At 38.6% G+C, this 16,941-nt stretch overlaps 1 long non-coding RNA gene across 1 annotated transcript; it reads right to left on the bottom strand.

Annotated features, from left to right (window-relative positions):
- Positions 1-12,852: 12,852 nt before the first annotated feature.
- On the bottom strand, positions 12,853-15,913 carry LOC121479732. Its single transcript, XR_005984812.1, has 2 exons — positions 15,804-15,913; positions 12,853-13,464 (listed from the first exon to the last, which is right to left on the bottom strand). It is a non-coding gene; the product is annotated as an uncharacterized LOC121479732 (long non-coding RNA).
- Positions 15,914-16,941: the final 1,028 nt, after the last annotated feature.

A 16,941-nucleotide genomic window follows, 5' to 3' on the forward strand; every position in this document is an offset into this window, starting at 1 on the left:
TCATATGATATTCCATAGAGTCTTCTGAACAGGTGGGGACATCTTTTTACAAGAAGTACTTATTTGGCTTGTGCATGTTGAAACGTGGTGGTGGGATATGAGAGGTCCATGTGTATCAAAGGCCTTAGTACTTTAAAAAAGATTAAGAAAACTTTAATCAATGCCAAATGAGTAAGTCCCTCTGTTTTGAAGGCATACAGATTTACTCTTTCAGGGTATAAGTGCCATAAGGTCCTGAGGGATAGAGTCATAAGATCCAAAATATAAATAAAGCTGAATTGGAATGGTAAGGAATTCATCAAAACTTGGTCTTGTAACTGTCCCATAGTCTGGTGGTCTGAATCCCAGGGGTTAATCCATTCTGCCTCCATGGTCAAGGTGACTTGGAAGCTGAAATTCTTCTGTTGATGTTCTCTGAGAGAGCCCTGCCAAAGGTACTAAAGTTACTCTAGGACCCAGGGCTCTCCACGCTGCAGGTTGGGCTTGTGTGGCAAAAATGTGTACTTGGTGGGCATGGGTTAGACCAAAGACAGTTCAATGAATCAGATGTTTGATGGCATAAGACTGAAATAATCTGATACCTCCACTTCAAAATAGAGATCATCTCATAAATGGGATTAAAAATACTCATAGTCCATTGGCTACAGGATGCCACACTCATTTCCACACTTGGAGCAGCCTTGGAGGTGGCACTAGCAAGACCACATCTGATGATGCAAACCTCTAACCAATATGGATGCTTAGGCAGACACACTCAACATGTATCTTTGTATATTATTTTTTCCCCATTTTCTTAGCTATCTGATCTCTCTTCTGACTGAGAGTCTACTTCTTGTGTCTTTTTTTTTTTAAGATTTTATTTATTTATTTATTTATGAGAGACACAGAGAGAGAGAGAGAGGCAGAGACACATACAGAGGGAGGCCTCATGCAGGGAGCCTGACGTGAGACTCGATCCTGGGACTACTCCAGGATCACTCCCTGGGCCGAAGGCAGGCGCTAAACCACTGAGCCACCAGGGATCCCCTACTTCTTGTGTCATAATGACCTGGAAGCTAATGAGTTATAGCTGTGCTATGGTCCTAGGAGATTAACCATCAAAAAGGAATTGTACAACTTTTGGTTCCTAGTAATTAGGGGAACCTCCAGAAGCACCGACACACTGCTAACAGCTACCCTCCTGCTCTCACATTCAATGATTCTGTGGTCAGATATTTCCCTGGGCAGTGTGGAGAAGGGCATGGAGTTTCTGGTGCCTAAAGCATGAAACTTTAAGGCAGAGAGATTCAAGCCTTGGGATTCTTGCATGTGTTGTATAAGCCATTCACCTGAAGAGTCTACTTTATAAATACCAAAAAAAAAAAAAAAAAAGTTTTTTTTTTTTTTTTTGAGTTGCATAGTTGCTTCACACTGACTCTTCTTGGAGGCAGATGGTGAGACGTGAGGGAGTTTGCCTTGGGTGCCTCTACAATCCATTTAGAAACAGCGGCACAAAAATCCCATGATCATCTCCCCCCTGCCAGCCTGAAATGTCAGCCCTGTGGGAAGCTGATAGGTGTTCCTGCTATCAGCAGAAGCAGCACCTCTACATTCGTATCTTCCAGAGTACTTTATTCACTATATATCCTATGTAAACTGTTGGATTTGACAAGGAGGAGTTGTCAAAGGCAGACTTCTGGGAAGGGGCTGTGTTGGGTTGAATTTGGCACCAATCTCTCACACTTGACAGCTCAAGTACAAGATCGCGGATGAGCAATAGAACCTATGAGCCCCCTCAGTCAGCACGCGCAGGCCCTAAGTCACATTTAATTCAGAAAGGCCTGACAGCCCTGCATAAAATGGGAGCAGTAAAATGGAGAAATAGGAGCTATGTGCAAGAGTAGGCCATTTAAGTTATTTCCTTTTACTGGAGTTTTGGAAAATATGAACCGGGACAATATAGACTATGATACACCACGAAGAGATGCACATTAGCAGTCTAAGGAATATAATCCAAACTTTAAGCCAGAGTGACATGATTTTTAATAACTCAAAGCTAAAAGGGGAAACAGTAAAGAGTTAGAAGCTGCCTGAAGTTCTTATTTTTTAGCTTAAATTGTACATATCAATATCTTTATCTCCATGTAAACAAACAGAGAAAGAAAAGTAAAGGATTGTGTAGTGAATAGAACACTGGATTTGAAAACACCTATATCTGAGTCTTGGCTCTGACACTTTCTGGCTGCCTGAGATAATGACCACGGTATTTAACCTCCTTAAGCCCCATCTTTAATTCTAAAATGGCCAAATTAATACTTCACCTACTGTATGAATAATCCTCTGCCACAATAATTCTGTGTAACAAATCACCCATGACTCAGTGGCTTTGCGAATGATTCCACAGGGTTGAGCTCATGTTGGCTGGGTTTGCTCATGTGTCTGCCGTAAGCTACACATTGGCCAGGCAGTGCTGCTGGACGAGTGTCTGGTTGTCTTATGTATCTGGGAATCGGCTGCAGCTTGGCTAATTCCAAATGATCTCCACTAGGATTACTGGGGCAACTCATCTCTATTCCATGTGGCTCATCCTCTAATACAGGGGTCAGCAAACCATGGCTCTTCAGCCAAATCCAGCCCATGGGCTGGTTTTATAACATTTTATCGGAATACAGTTGTGCTCATTGATTTTCATATTTTCTGTGGCTACTTTTGTGTCACAGTGGCAGAGTTGAGTAGTTGAAGAATTGGCAATAGAGATCACCTGGCCCACAAAACCAAAAAAAATTACGATCTGGTCTTTTACAGAAAAAGTTTGCTGACTCTCGCTCCAGTAGGCTAGCCTGGTGTATTAACTGTGGCCACGGCAAAGAGCAATGGAAGATGCATGCAAGATTCTGTATGCATCACATCAGTTAACATGTTATTGGCCAAAAAACACACTATGTGAATTACAGTGAGAATTGCAGAATTCAAGTGCTAGGAAACAGACTCAACCTCATTAGTGAGAATTGCAAAGTCACACGGTGAAGGGGCATGGATGCATGGAGAGATAAAGAATTTAGGCTATTTATGCGATCAATCTACCACATCTGCTCACGTTATGACGTTTGATGAGGTTCAATTGGAACACATGTAGAGCATCTTATAAACTCTACAACACTAAAACAGCATTCATCCTAATGTGTCACAATTTTATCAGATTAGTGGTAATCTGTTATATACTCAGTATGATAGCAATGGTTATAACTAAATAAAATATGCGATACTGGGTATGTGAACTTGGCCTTCTCCCTCTCATTTGCAATGTGCTGCATAGGGAGACAGATGGGACAAGGAACAAATATTTGGATAGCCTTATTGCCTCCATAATCAAGTTGGTTCCCAAACTGTGCCCAGTCTGTTCTCTTGAATTATCATCTGCACCCTGCTCCCAACCAAGTGTTTCATCAAAATTAATCAATTTCCGACTATTGGTGTATTGAATATAGAACAGACAATATTACTGGCCCAAATGGAAAATTTTTGTTTTAGTATTTGCTGGAATGGTTGAATATTATCTTTCAAAGCATTGTATTCATCATGAAAATAAGAGCTGTGCTAAATTCTTGTCTGAGCTGCTAAATCTATAAACTTGATAACTCCTAGGATGTAATTTACTTTTTCTTTATAACTCATATTTCGTAACAATATATTTAGACTTGAGAACCAAGTATTGGTTCCAACAATAGTTTTGCCACCAGCTTGCATAAGACACACTTGCATATCACCTACTCTTGCTCTCTCCAGTATTTCACATTTAAAAGAAAGAGATTGAATTAGAAAAAAAACATTTGAGATATTCTCTGACTCTAGAAGTTCTGTTTGTTCCAGAGTCAGGTTTTGGATTTCTTTTTTTTCCAGTGGATAAAATATGAAGAGCAGGATGTGGGAATAATTAGAGTAGAAAGCGTATAGCCTCTATTAATGAGGTCAAAGATAAGTTTGTGAGTTAAATAGCATTTTGTGGCTTAATGTCTTAGAAGATTAATCTTTAATTTTAATTAAGTAAAATTTAATCTTTTTCTGAATAGCCAGTGTGATGCCACCCAAATCAAATGATCATTTTTTTAATTTTCAAGAAAAAAATGCATCATTACTCCCCTTTTAAGGTTTCCTTCTATGAAATTTCTTCAGACATGAACCATGCTATCATTTCACTAGACCAGTTACTGGTAGCAGTGAGTATTTGTGGGGCGAACAAATAGAATGCCCAGAAGTAAGTGAAATAGGATTCCTTGGTCTTTTTAATTCTTGGCTCCCAGCATGTTGATTCTAAGACTTAGTGAGGTTCCTCTAGTCCAAGTATCTATATGTAAAAAAGCAGAGAATGTTTTATTCATTGCTTCATGAAAGAAATATTCACTGAGGGCCTCCTATGTGCCAGGCACTGTTCTAGGTACCTGGTATACATCAATGGTAGACAAATGAGGATATTTGCCTTGCAGAGTTTGTGTTCCAATAGGGATCCTTTAATTTAGGGCTTGTAAAAAAGGCAAAAGGAAAGCAAAAGGATTTGTTGAACTTACTGAACCTGTGCTAAAATGGGAATTATCTATGCCAGAGTCTAGTCTGCTATGGCCTATGGGCCACATCTGACCTGTTACTTGTTATTATTGGGCCCATAAGCTAATTTTTTGCTGTTGTTGTTTTCTAATGAACATTTGCACTAAATTTGATGATTGGGCATACAAACCTTGAATCCCAATTAAGCAAAATGGTACCTTTGAATAAAATTCCATTCTTCTCACTAGTAGAAGAATTACAGAAACAAAATTGTGCTCCATTATTATTGTAATCTTTCGAATTTCCTACAAAGACTGTGGAAATTTGTTTTCTCTCTTGTTATGAAAGTACTTATGTTAACAGTTGAATTTGCCTTTTAGTTCATGAAGTCTAAATGTTTTTATAGAAAAAGTTTGTTAGCCTCTGATCTATACAACTGAACCAAAAAGATATAAATGGATACAGAAATTTCTCTAGTTCTTTTTGACTTTTTGTCAAATTGGTGCCAGAATTTAGTCAAAATGACTAAGGAAACTTTATTTCAACATTGGTCTATATATATATATTTCTTTCTTTAAATTTATTTACTTATGAGACACACACACACACACACACACAGCGGGAGAGAGAGAGAGAGAGAGAGAGAGAGAGAGGCAGAGACATAGGCAGAGGGAGAAGCAGGTTCCATGCAGGGAGCCCGATGTGGGACTCCATCCCAGGACTCCAGGATCACACCCTGGGCCAAAGGCTGGCGCTAAACTGCTGAGCCACCCAGGGATCCCTGATCCTCTTATATTTGATCCAAATTATCTATTTTTGTTCCAAATTATTATGTCCTACATGGTATGGAGAGTGTGCTGGAATATTTGGTCATCTTTTAAGCATTTGCTGAATTGTTAAAGGATCAAGGTACTGTTAATTGACCTCTGTGAAAACATACCTTCTTACCGGCATGTTCTGAACTTAGATGTGTACTCCCTGGTAGCTGAATTTTCCTCCCTGAGATTGTACTCTTGATGTTACCATAAGGGACGATGAAGTTTTAAAGGCTTTTTTGGCTAGAAAAGTTTCCTTTTCCTTGGATTATATATACAGAAATCATGGCACTTCCAGTGTAACACTATTAAATCACTCACTTGTCAGAAACAGTAGTTAAAACCATTAATGTTTGATCACTTCTAGTAGTTTACATTAACATAGAGCAGAATAAACTGTGGCCAAATGAAAGTAAATGGAAGACTCAGAAACAGCTGATGAGATCTAATTTAGCATTTTTGTTTTTTCCTGGGACATTTATGCTCATGGTGGTGATTTTATATTGCATACATGTAATATAGTCACGGTTATTGCTTTTAAAATGGCACCTAGTTTCTTTGATTACTTTAAATTTATTACTATTTTATGGAGAAATAGTATATTGTTCCACTAGAAAAATCACAACTTCTCATTGTTCTGTCACACAAATGAATTTTAAATCCACAAATTCAAAAATCACCCCAAACCTTTTACCAAAAATTAAAACAGTAACTGTTATATTTAGAATTCTAAGTTAGAGTTTTAAAATACATTTCAAAATGTGAACTGGGAAAATTACATAGATACCCATTTTTAGGAATCCATCCCAAATATATGCGGCCAAAAATATGAAAGTACTTGTGAACAAGGCTGTATTCACTGAAGTACCATTTGTAATGGCAAAATACTGCAATTAATCCAAATATTAGCCAATAGGGAATAGCTGAATAATCTATGATACACATGGATTATTATGCAGCTATGAAAAAGAATGGGAAAATTTCTGTGTTAACTATGGAATAATCTCCAGGATGCACAAAAAAATGTGTGTGTGTGTGGGGGGCACACACTCAGGTGCACATGCATGCACGTGTGCTTTTAAGAATTAATAGACAAACCATAAGGTTCAGAAAAAAATAGTTGACAGTAGGAGAAGAAGAGGGCAGAGTAGAAAGGAGAAGAATAGAAACTATTCTTTTTTTTCTTTAAAAAGTTTGTTTTGAAGATATGACTTTGGAAATATAAATATTTTCCACAATAATAAAATTAATCATAAAGAGCATTTCCTAAACATAGAAAGTCAAAGGAAAAAGAAACCTAGGGTCTCCTGCATGGCTCAGTCGGTTAAGCATCAGTCTTCGGCTCAGGTCATGATCCCAGGGTCCTGGAATTGAGCCCTGCATCAGATTTCCTGCTTGGCTCTGCCCCTGCTTGTGCTCACTCTCTTTCTCTCTCCCTCCTAAAAAAAAAAAAAAAAAAAAAAAAGAAAGAAAGAAACCTCAAAGCATATCCTGTTGAGGCACAGAGGAACTATCCCAAATGACTTTATAGCATAACAGATTGACCATACATCCTTAGTGGGACCAAAGAACATAAAAAACACATAAAAAATCTTGTTTCCATAATGGTATAATTGGTGGTAGTGTTAATATTCTGAGACTTTTTTGTATGAGACCCCGTGTGAAATAAAGCCAATGAGTAATTGGCGTCTTTGAAAATCAAGATTTGGGGGCATGGCAGAAAGGAGATATAGCTATGAATTCAGTTATGAAAAAGCCAGTACTCTAGATTTTGAGTTGGAGGTATTAGTATGAATTTATGATGTGTTTCATCCAAAACAAAACAGATATAACCTTTTTTCTATCTATGTTTTATTTATTTATGATAGACATAGAGAGAGAGAGAGAGAGAGAGAGAGGCAGAGACACAGGCAGAGGGAAAAGCAGGCTCCATGCCAGGAACCCGACGTGGGACTCGATCCCGGGACTCCAGGATCGCGCCCTTGGCCAAAGGCAGGCGCTAAACTGCTGAGCCACCCAGGGATCCCCTTTTCTATCTATGTTAACTGAAAAGAACTAACAGACCCCTGCCGGAAATGTAAGATGAACTGGGTTTCACATTAGAAAATAAGGATGCTATTCAAGACTACTGGTGTGTCATCTCAAAAGGCCTCCTAAGGGGCTAAATGAATAGACTCCCATGTCAAAGCCAGGGTGATTTGAGTACCAGTAAGAACAATAATTGCAATCAATTGTAAGACATCAAAGGTATTTAAATCCATGAGTTGATGAAATACTTACAAATATATACACATACGTATGTGTACATATATACCTATTGTATATATGATATACTAAGCAGATCATATGTATTATCTTCTTTGAAGGCTATTAGGGGCCTTATTATTTTTGAAAACTTAAAAATAAAGAACCAAGAGTTTACAAACTGTACTTCAGCATAATCAGTTGCTGTTGAGAGGGAAATATGTATTTATAGAAGCAAACTAGTTAATAATTAAAGAAATAATCTATCTTTTCAATACCTTATGAATTAATGGATCTAAACAAGTATTAATGGCCACTAACATCACAAAAAGAAGACAACCAGGGATAATTTATCCCTGAGGGCAGTGTACAATACCACATATGAAACAGAACCCCCAAAAAAGCCAGCATGAGTCTCTACAGTCTCTAATTTTGAATACAGATTTATAGGAAATACAAAGGACACAAGTCACCATGAGTATGCAATTAAAAATTCAGACTAAGGAAAACTTTAGAGATACAACAACTCATTTTTTTCAACAAAAAATTGAAGAAAGACAGTATAAGAAATAAAAAAAAACAAAGACACACAGAGAGAACCTATAGATAAAAGAAATCTAAGAGATTTATCATCTCCCCATGTATGGATGTCATTTAGATTCTAATTCAAAAACAAAGTGAAAATCAGTAAGTAATTGGGAACACGTGAACACAATTGTATATTTGCTATCAAATAATATTTTTTAAAAAATAATTCCTTTAATATTTTCAGGTGTGGTAATGATATCGAATATGCAAAAAAAAAAGTCTCCATCTTTTAGAAATCTCTCTGAAGTATTTTACAGATGATGTGATGTCCAAGACAATTTCATCTTCAAGGATGGAATAGAGAAGGAGAAGGGGTCAGTGTAAAGAAAGTGACATTGGTCTTGAGTTTTGAACTGTTGAAGCTGACTGATATGTTCATGGAGACTGTTTCTCTACTTTTATTTACATTTTTAAATGTTTTAGAATAAAACATTATAACATAGAGGGTAGAGGTAAACAAATTCTTCCAAGACCTAGAACTATAGCTTTGTCAAAGTCTAAATAAATTATATGCTATCTATTGAACAATACTTTAAAAATATTTTGTACTCTTATGAGCACTAATATACAGAATTGTTGAATCACTATATTGTATACCTGAAACTAATATAACACTGCATGTTAACTATATTGGAATTAAAATTGAAAAAAATAAGTGAGCAACTGAACGAAAAATATTTTGTACTTTAGAGAAGATTATACACAAACTTAGGATTAGTGGGTGCTCATGATTAGCATTTTTATCCATAGTGAAATTTTATATTATTTTCCATGACTGGATTTCTCCCTTAAAGTTTTTGTTGAGATGTTGCCATGTGGGGACAGTATCTTAGTATAACAGATTCTGTGCATCTTTGCATATATAATAGAGACAATATTTTTAAAATATGTTAACAAAAACACTTTAATCTCTCTTTAACCACACAGTTTTTGCCATTAGTGCATGCCCTGAGACTTTATTACCCCTAAGACTTTACCAACCCAGGAAAGGGGAAAGTAAGTACTTTCTAGAACTAAGGGGCCCAGAAGTAGGAAAAAAAAAAAAAAAAAGAAAATATGACATCAGAGAACTCTTCTTTGAAGAGGAACAGGAAGCAAAAATGCTTTTGATACAAAAATAATGTGGTTCAGAGAGACTGCATCTAGGAATGATATGCTACTGGGATACCCTGTGGGGACCTACACACCCTTGGCTTTTGTGAGAAGATATGGCTCCAGTGAGAACTATGTGGCATGTAATTGGTTTAATAGTGCCCCCCTCCAACAAGATGTGTACAAGTCCTAACCCTTAGAACCTTGAAATGTGGTCTTATGTGAACCAAGGATCTTTGTAGATGTAATTAAATTAAAGATCTTGACTTGAGATTATTCTGAATCAAGATGGGTCCTAAATCCAATACCAAATCCTTGTAAGAGAAAGGAAGAAGGAACAGAGGCAGAGTCTACACAATGAGAAGAAGATAATGGAAAGAGGGAGGCAGACTGGAATTAGACAACTTCATGCCAAGGAATGTCAAGGGTTGTTTGTTGGCAGCGATTGGAAGTGAGTAGAGTCATAGAACAGATTCTCCCTCAGAGTCCTCAGAGAGAACCAACCCTGCTGACAACTTGATTTCAGACTTCTGGTCTCAAGAACTGGGAGAGAATAAACTTCTGTTGTTTCAACTTGTGAAACACTAATTGTGTATCACAGGAGTCCTAAGAAACTAATATGCCCTGCTTCTCTCTCTCTCTCTCTAAAAGATTTTATTTATTTATTTATTTGAGAGAGAGAGAGAGAGAGAGCATGAATAAGAGGAAGGGCAGAGGGAGAGAGAGAGAATCCCAAGCAGACTCCCCACTGAGATCAAAGCCAGAGATTGGGCTCAATCTCATAACCCTAAGATCTTAACCTGAGCTGAAATCAAGAGTCCAGTGCTCAACTAACTGACACCCCCCCAGACCCCCAGGCCCTGCTTCTTATCATGAACTCTGGGAGGAGTGCATCTCACAGGGGTTCTGTGGCAATATGAGGGTAGTAATATAAGTGTCATGTGATTTGTAAGGGAGAGGTCCAGAAATAAGACCCTGGAGCCTCACCTGGTTCATCTTCATAGACTGTTTCCTGAGGTTCTGATGTGTTCTGGGTGGGATAGCTGAGAACAGGTGGTCCTATCACAGAGGTCCTGCAGTGAGGGTGGATTCTACTGAGGGCCATAGCAGAGGCTGCAGGAGCAGATGGATAGTAGAGGTGGAGACTGGGAAGGGACAGAAGTTGGGTGGGAATGGGGGATATTACCAGTCACTAAATGTGCTGAGAGCACAGACCAGGAATTCCACCAGTGTGGACCAGTCAGAGTGGATTTAGACAGGCCAGTCAGAGGTAGGAGAGCAGAAGAAAACACTACTGCTCAGAAAAGCAGAAGCCAGGAGAAAAATACAACACAGACACTGGAGACCACCTCCCCAGTATGAACTTCTTCGTGTGCCCAAATTTCATTGGGGAAAGAGGAGAACCTTGAAAAGAGAAATTGCTCAAATAACTAGTTTGAACTGCAGTAAGAGTTTGCCTACAATGGACGATTGTACTCAAGAGGAGGGTTGGTGAGCATGAATGGGCAAATTTAAGAGTCTTCTTGTCATTAGAGGTTGGGGATAGGTGGGTCGAAGGGAGGACTTTGAGTTTATATCAATTAGATACTATTATAAAAGCTGTACCAGGGTGCGTGAGTTGTAGTACAGAAAATTTGACCTTGCTACACGCAGAGGAGGCAAAAATCAGTGGTTACAGACTTTCAATATTTTTCTCATAATAAAATCCACTCTGATTTTTATCAGCTAATTTAGACCTAATCTAATTTATTTGCACATCTGTCTGCCTGTGAAAGAGTCAGCTTTTGACAATGAATTTCTGATGCAACCATACTCATTTCTGCTTCAGTCCTACCATCAAAGGCCAGGAGCAGGCTGACTCTTCTGAGGGCTTTGTTTTATCAATCTGGGTGGCTGGCTTTGATTTGGCTTTGTCATCTTGCTGTGAAGCACGAGTAACCCTCATTAAGAGTTCTGCTGATGCTAATTTATAGATCAGCAAGTTTAGAGGACTGTTTTTAATGTATTCACTTTATTTTGAAGCTTTGCGTCTTTTCTACCTCTCAAGGGTCATGTCTGTTTTACAGACAACTAGAAAGAGAGTATGGAAGTAATTGCCCACAAAATGAGGGTCTCCCATCCATATACCCTCCTCAGTGCACTGGCCTGAAGAATATATCTGTTGTCCTCACTCTGCTTCATTTGGCTACACAGTGACTCATTAAGGTGTGGTCTAACAAGTGGTAAAAAGATTCAGGGGCTCCATTTCGGGGGGCTGCAAATCCTTCTGACCTCTGTTTGCCTTCAAATGCAGTTGTTCATCTGCTAGGGTAGGAGGTAAAGTTCAATAAATGAACCTAATGTGCCCAAACAGCTCGTGGTTTGGAAATTCTTGGACTCCTCTAGAGCATTTTGGTGATTTCCCATTGCCACTAGATGTCCCTGTGTGGCTTTTCTTTTGGACATCAGTGCAGTAAGCATGCAAGTTATTTCTGTTCTGCTGCATGGAAGGAGAGTGCTCTGTTGTCTCTGAAGAGGCAGTTCACAGTGGAATATTATCCACGCTGGCCTCCAACACACCTTACCCTAGGACACTGATTTCAAGTACAAGGAGAAAAGTACTCTGAGCTTGTGTAGAAATCAGGACTCTCTATAGAAGTCCCTGGAGTCGTGCCAACTTGCATTTAACTTCCTCTGCCTCTCAGCTCACTCTCAATAGCCCAAACCCAAACTTTTGAAACTATCGTGAAGAACTAGCTCTTTAAAATATGTTTTTGTACTTCCCATCTCTTGTAGACCAATACATGGTCTCGCAGTGCCTGACCAGCTTGCAGCTCTCATTATATACAACTACCAGGCGAGTTTGATAACATCCAAACTGGGTGTTCCCTGTTTCAAAAAACAAGTTCACCGATGATGTGCTTGGTTGGGCAGTGGGATGTGCTTGGTGCAGCAGTGTCAACTGATTATAAAAGTTTCTAATGCAAACTCCCAATTCTGTGTTTCTGTATTTCTGTTGGGATTGATTGGCAACAGTTTGTAGACCAGCCATGATCTGAGGACCACAGTTTGAGTGGCACTGTCCTAGGTATTACCATCAGGCTTAGTTCTACATCCTTGAATGAAAACCAATGGGCCAGGAAGAAGTGGGGGTGCCCAAGGCAGCTTTGGAAAACTTGAATGGAGACTCGTGCAATGTACAGAAGGTTATGGTCTCTATCCTTTCGGGGCTTTTGCTCTATGTCAGGTTGGACTATCCACTGATCTCCTGCACTGAATCTCAAATTATCACTACTTTAAACAGACACAATGAGTGATCCCTGGAAGCATAGCAATGGAGAGGGAATGAGAGTTCTTACAGCTTCTGCACCTTCTTGCAGAAATTAAGTGCATCTCATAAAGGTTCACTCTGCACTTCAGAAAAGAAATAAAGGTGGCATAGGGATAAATACCGTGTACTTGGATTCATTTTAATAATTCGCCACAGTGACACCTAGGTGATAGATAGTGTGGTGGCTTACCCAGCAACCGGCTCCAATTACGGAAATAGCAGAAGAGAGTTCTAGCTTTACAAACTGGAAAGAAATAGTTTGTTTACTCAATGCACCAACAGTTTGCGTCCTAACAATCATTTATTAAGCCGGTTATTTGTAATGCAAAAGCACAATTTGCCTTAAAAAAAGGTTGAGGATGGTGATTAAGTTTCCTGTGGGTTCAGGGAAAATCATTTAAGCCAGCAGTAATTGAATTAAAATAATAAAGCAATGGGTTTTTTTCTTCTTTGTGATTTCATAGGTTAGGTCAAATCCAGCTACAAAGAACATTGATTTCTCTGTTACAAATTCTTGGAAATCCATCTCCAAATTTTGATAGAAGCTTTCCCCTCTCTTTCTCAGAAGAGCCACTGGAGGAATGAGGTTTCTCTGAACTTTCTTGCTTTGGTCAGGACAGCAATATGACATGAGTTCCTGATGGCAGTGGCCAGCAGGGAGGCAGGATTCCAGACAAAGGGAAACTTGGAAGAAGGGATTCATTAGCTGTTTCTTTGACATTTGAAGTATAAAACCATGTTCCATGAGAGTGCTGGAGTTTTTGTGGTAAAATCTTCTAGCAGTGGCTGGAAGTTAGGCATTGGATGTCTCAGAGTGGTAGTAGGGTCATGAGTGCCAAGAAGCTCTGGGTCAGGTGCTACCAGGGGTAGGTGCTTACCAAGAGTGGGGGGAAGCTGCACAAGTAGAAAAGGAAGAGGCAAAAAATGCTCATGTGAGAAAAGAAGTTGAAGGACAATATACACAGCTCTATCAATCAGAGATCAAAATTCTACATCCTTTTTATATGTTCACTTTTATGTGGCAAGGGCTCCAAAGGAGCGGCCTCCCAGGATGATGACTCTACTGAGGGCCGACTTCTACAGCATCTCCCTCAGAAGATGTAACACAGGCAGGGGCACATCTAGGTTTTAGGGATCCTGAACCTTATGCAGTTTGTGGGTACCTCAGAAGAAAAGCAAATTTAAAAATATAAAATGAAGTATAAAAATAAATACTTATTGGGGATCCCTGGGTGGCGCATCGGTTTGGCGCCTGCCTTTGGCCCAGGGCGCGATCCTGGAGACCCGGGATCGAATCCCACGTTGGGCTCCCGGTGCATGGAGCCTGCTCCTCCCTCTGCCTGTGTCTCTGGCTCTGTCTCTCCTTCTATCTCTCAAGAATAAATAAATAAAATCTTTAAAAAAAAATAAATAAAAAAATAAATACTTATTGAGGTGAGACAATAAACACAGAACAAAATATTCATTTTAAAGAGCTACTAAGTACCTCAAAATACAGAAAAGTAACAGTATTTTTAATTGTGAGACATATCTATATAATTTTTTTCTACATATTTTCTTTTTTAAAGATTTTATTTATTAATTTGACAGAGAGAGAGGGAGCACATGCAGAAGGAGTAACAGGCAGAGGGAGAGGGAGAAAGAAGCAGGCTCCCTGCTGAGCAAGGAGCGCACCATGGGACTCCATCCCAGGAACCTGAGATCATGAACTGAGCCAAAGGCAGACACTTAACTGACTGAGCCAACCAGGTTCCCTCTATGCATTTTTATGGTGTCTTCTTTGAGTACTTCTCCAAATGACAATGATTGTATAATATGATTTTCTATAGCCATAATAGAATAGTTTCCTATAACTGCTAGCATGAGATGGAGTTTAGGATGAGCTCTCCTCAAAATATGGCACCTTGATATGGGGTATTTAAGGTGAAGGAATTTGAATACACAGGAATGTCACTCTGACCTTCCCAGCCCTTCTCACCTGAAACAAGTCATAAAACCCTCAGACGCCCTCCCTACACCTGGAGGAAAGAAGCCTCCTTATGTCTGAAGACAAAGGGATGATGCCAAGAAGAATCTCACAAACCACCTTGCTAAGTTTCACCAGTATACTGCACTTAGCCCATACTCCTTAACCTACCATATTTCTACACAGCTACCCACACTTCATCAAGCCTAGCATAAAAATATTCCAATCTAACTATCTCTTGAAGTTTTCATTTCCTAATGAAGGCCCCTGTGTCAGGTAACACATTAAATACATTTTTGTACTTTCCTCCTGTTAATCTGTCTTTGTTGATTTAAATTTCAGACCCCACCAGGGATCTCAAGAGGTTGGAGGGAAACTTTTTTCCTCCCTACACGTTTGACCCAAAATTTTTAAAATACATTGATACACTTAGAAAAAGTTTAGCTTTATAATACATTATCAGTAATATCATACAAACTTTCAGGATTGTTGACAAATTTAGGAACATTTCTATCAAATTTCTTCATACATGAGCTATTGGAAAGATTTCTACAGACTAGCTTCTGGTTCCATGCATCTCAGCCTAAATTCTCTCCCTGTATTTATATAATTTGGGTGGTTAACACAATAATATATGTTCAAATCATAATATAAATTCTAACCCTTCACTTTTGTTCTTACCAGATGAGCCAGCACAGTGGCCAATGCAAATATTCCTGCAAGCCATTACTACAGATAAATGCTTAGCAATAACTTCATCATGCCCAGAAATGACTACTAAGAATATCTGCTTCTCTCTCTCCCATCTCTACCTTTATCTTTGTATAGCTGTACCTATTATATAATTATTTACATCTATTATGTAATTATATCTATATGGTTAGGTGGATGGATAGATAAAGAGATATAAATTGATACTGGTTTATATCCAACTCAAATATTATTAATGTATTCCCAGTTCAACTTCTCCTTAACCAAGGATCAAAAATGCTCTGAGCTGTTGTAGTGTCACTCAACATGAGTTGAAGTTTTCTGAAGGGTGTGTTAGAGTGGAAATAGATAGTGGTCTTAACTCATTCCTGTTTAAATACACCAGTTCTACAATGTGAACACATTGCTGGGGCTTTTTCCAGATCTTTTGAAAAAACCTGTGCAAATAAGAGGATATTAATGCTTAAGGGCTCATTAGCTTCACAATAAGTCAGCAAAAAGAGGTAGTGGTAGAAAAGTTTGTCCTCAGAAATGTGGGAAATAAAGAGAAACCTACCTGGTCATGTACACAGGGAGGCAGAACTAGCTTCCTGCAGTTTCCTCCTCAGCCCCCAAACTGTGAACTATGGAAGGAGAGCGTAGGAAGAATAATTGCTTTCTTTTCCTGCCAGGGCAAGGAAAACCGACAGTGAGAGATCATCCACACAAGAGCAGTAAATCTGAGATATTACAATGGGAGCATAGGTGAAAACTACAGATTTGGAGCATAGTTTCATCAAATCTAATGCCTGAAGGAACAGCAGGCAACAGGGTTAATGGTTGTTATAAAAAAGTTTACAAACCTATGGCAATCACCTAGATTTGAGAGACATGGGTTTGAGGGAAAAATGGAGGCTAATATGTCAGAGATTATGCTAACTGAGGCTCAGCCTGTTAGACTTCTGTTACCCATACCCTCATGTTTTTTCATCCCTTGATCAGTGGCACCAAAATATCTGCTACATTTAAATATTAGTAATGCATTTAAGCCACTAGGGTATTGTATCATTTAACACTCAACTCAAACCCAATCCTACCTAATGGTATGGTTCTTTTATCATCAATTTTGTTTAGTAATCGACTGTATTAATAGACCATACTTATCCAGTTTATAAACCTTTAGGTTGCTTCCTTACTTTTGCTATTAAAATATTGTGGCTGTGAACATCCAAACTCATGTGTCCCTGTGATTACAGACAAGATATTCTCTGGGGGATATACCTAGAAGACAAATTGTTGGGCTATACAATATATACCACTCTAATTTTATTTGGTAATTACAAATTGTTTTCCAAAGTGATGGCATTATAAAACACTTCCGCCAAGAGTATATGATAGACCTCCGTTTGCTCTACCTCTTTATCAATACTAGGTACACTGGTAGACTTTTTAATATTTCTCAAATTTGTGAAAGGTTAATGGTATCTCATTGTGGTTTTAGTTTGCTTATTTGTCTTGTGGTAAGCATCTTTTCATACATTTTTTGGCTCTTGGAAATTTTGTCTCTTTGGAAGTGCTCATTCAGATCTTTTGGCCATTTTTCTATTAATTTATCCTTTTTTCTTTATTGGTTCATAGAGCTTCTTTATATTTTCTGAAAAGTAGCCCATATCAATTTTATGTACAGCAAATGTTTTCTCACAATTTCAAATAAA

This window comes from Vulpes lagopus, chromosome 21 (genome assembly GCF_018345385.1).
Source record: "Vulpes lagopus strain Blue_001 chromosome 21, ASM1834538v1, whole genome shotgun sequence".
Lineage (NCBI taxonomy): Eukaryota > Metazoa > Chordata > Mammalia > Carnivora > Canidae > Vulpes > Vulpes lagopus.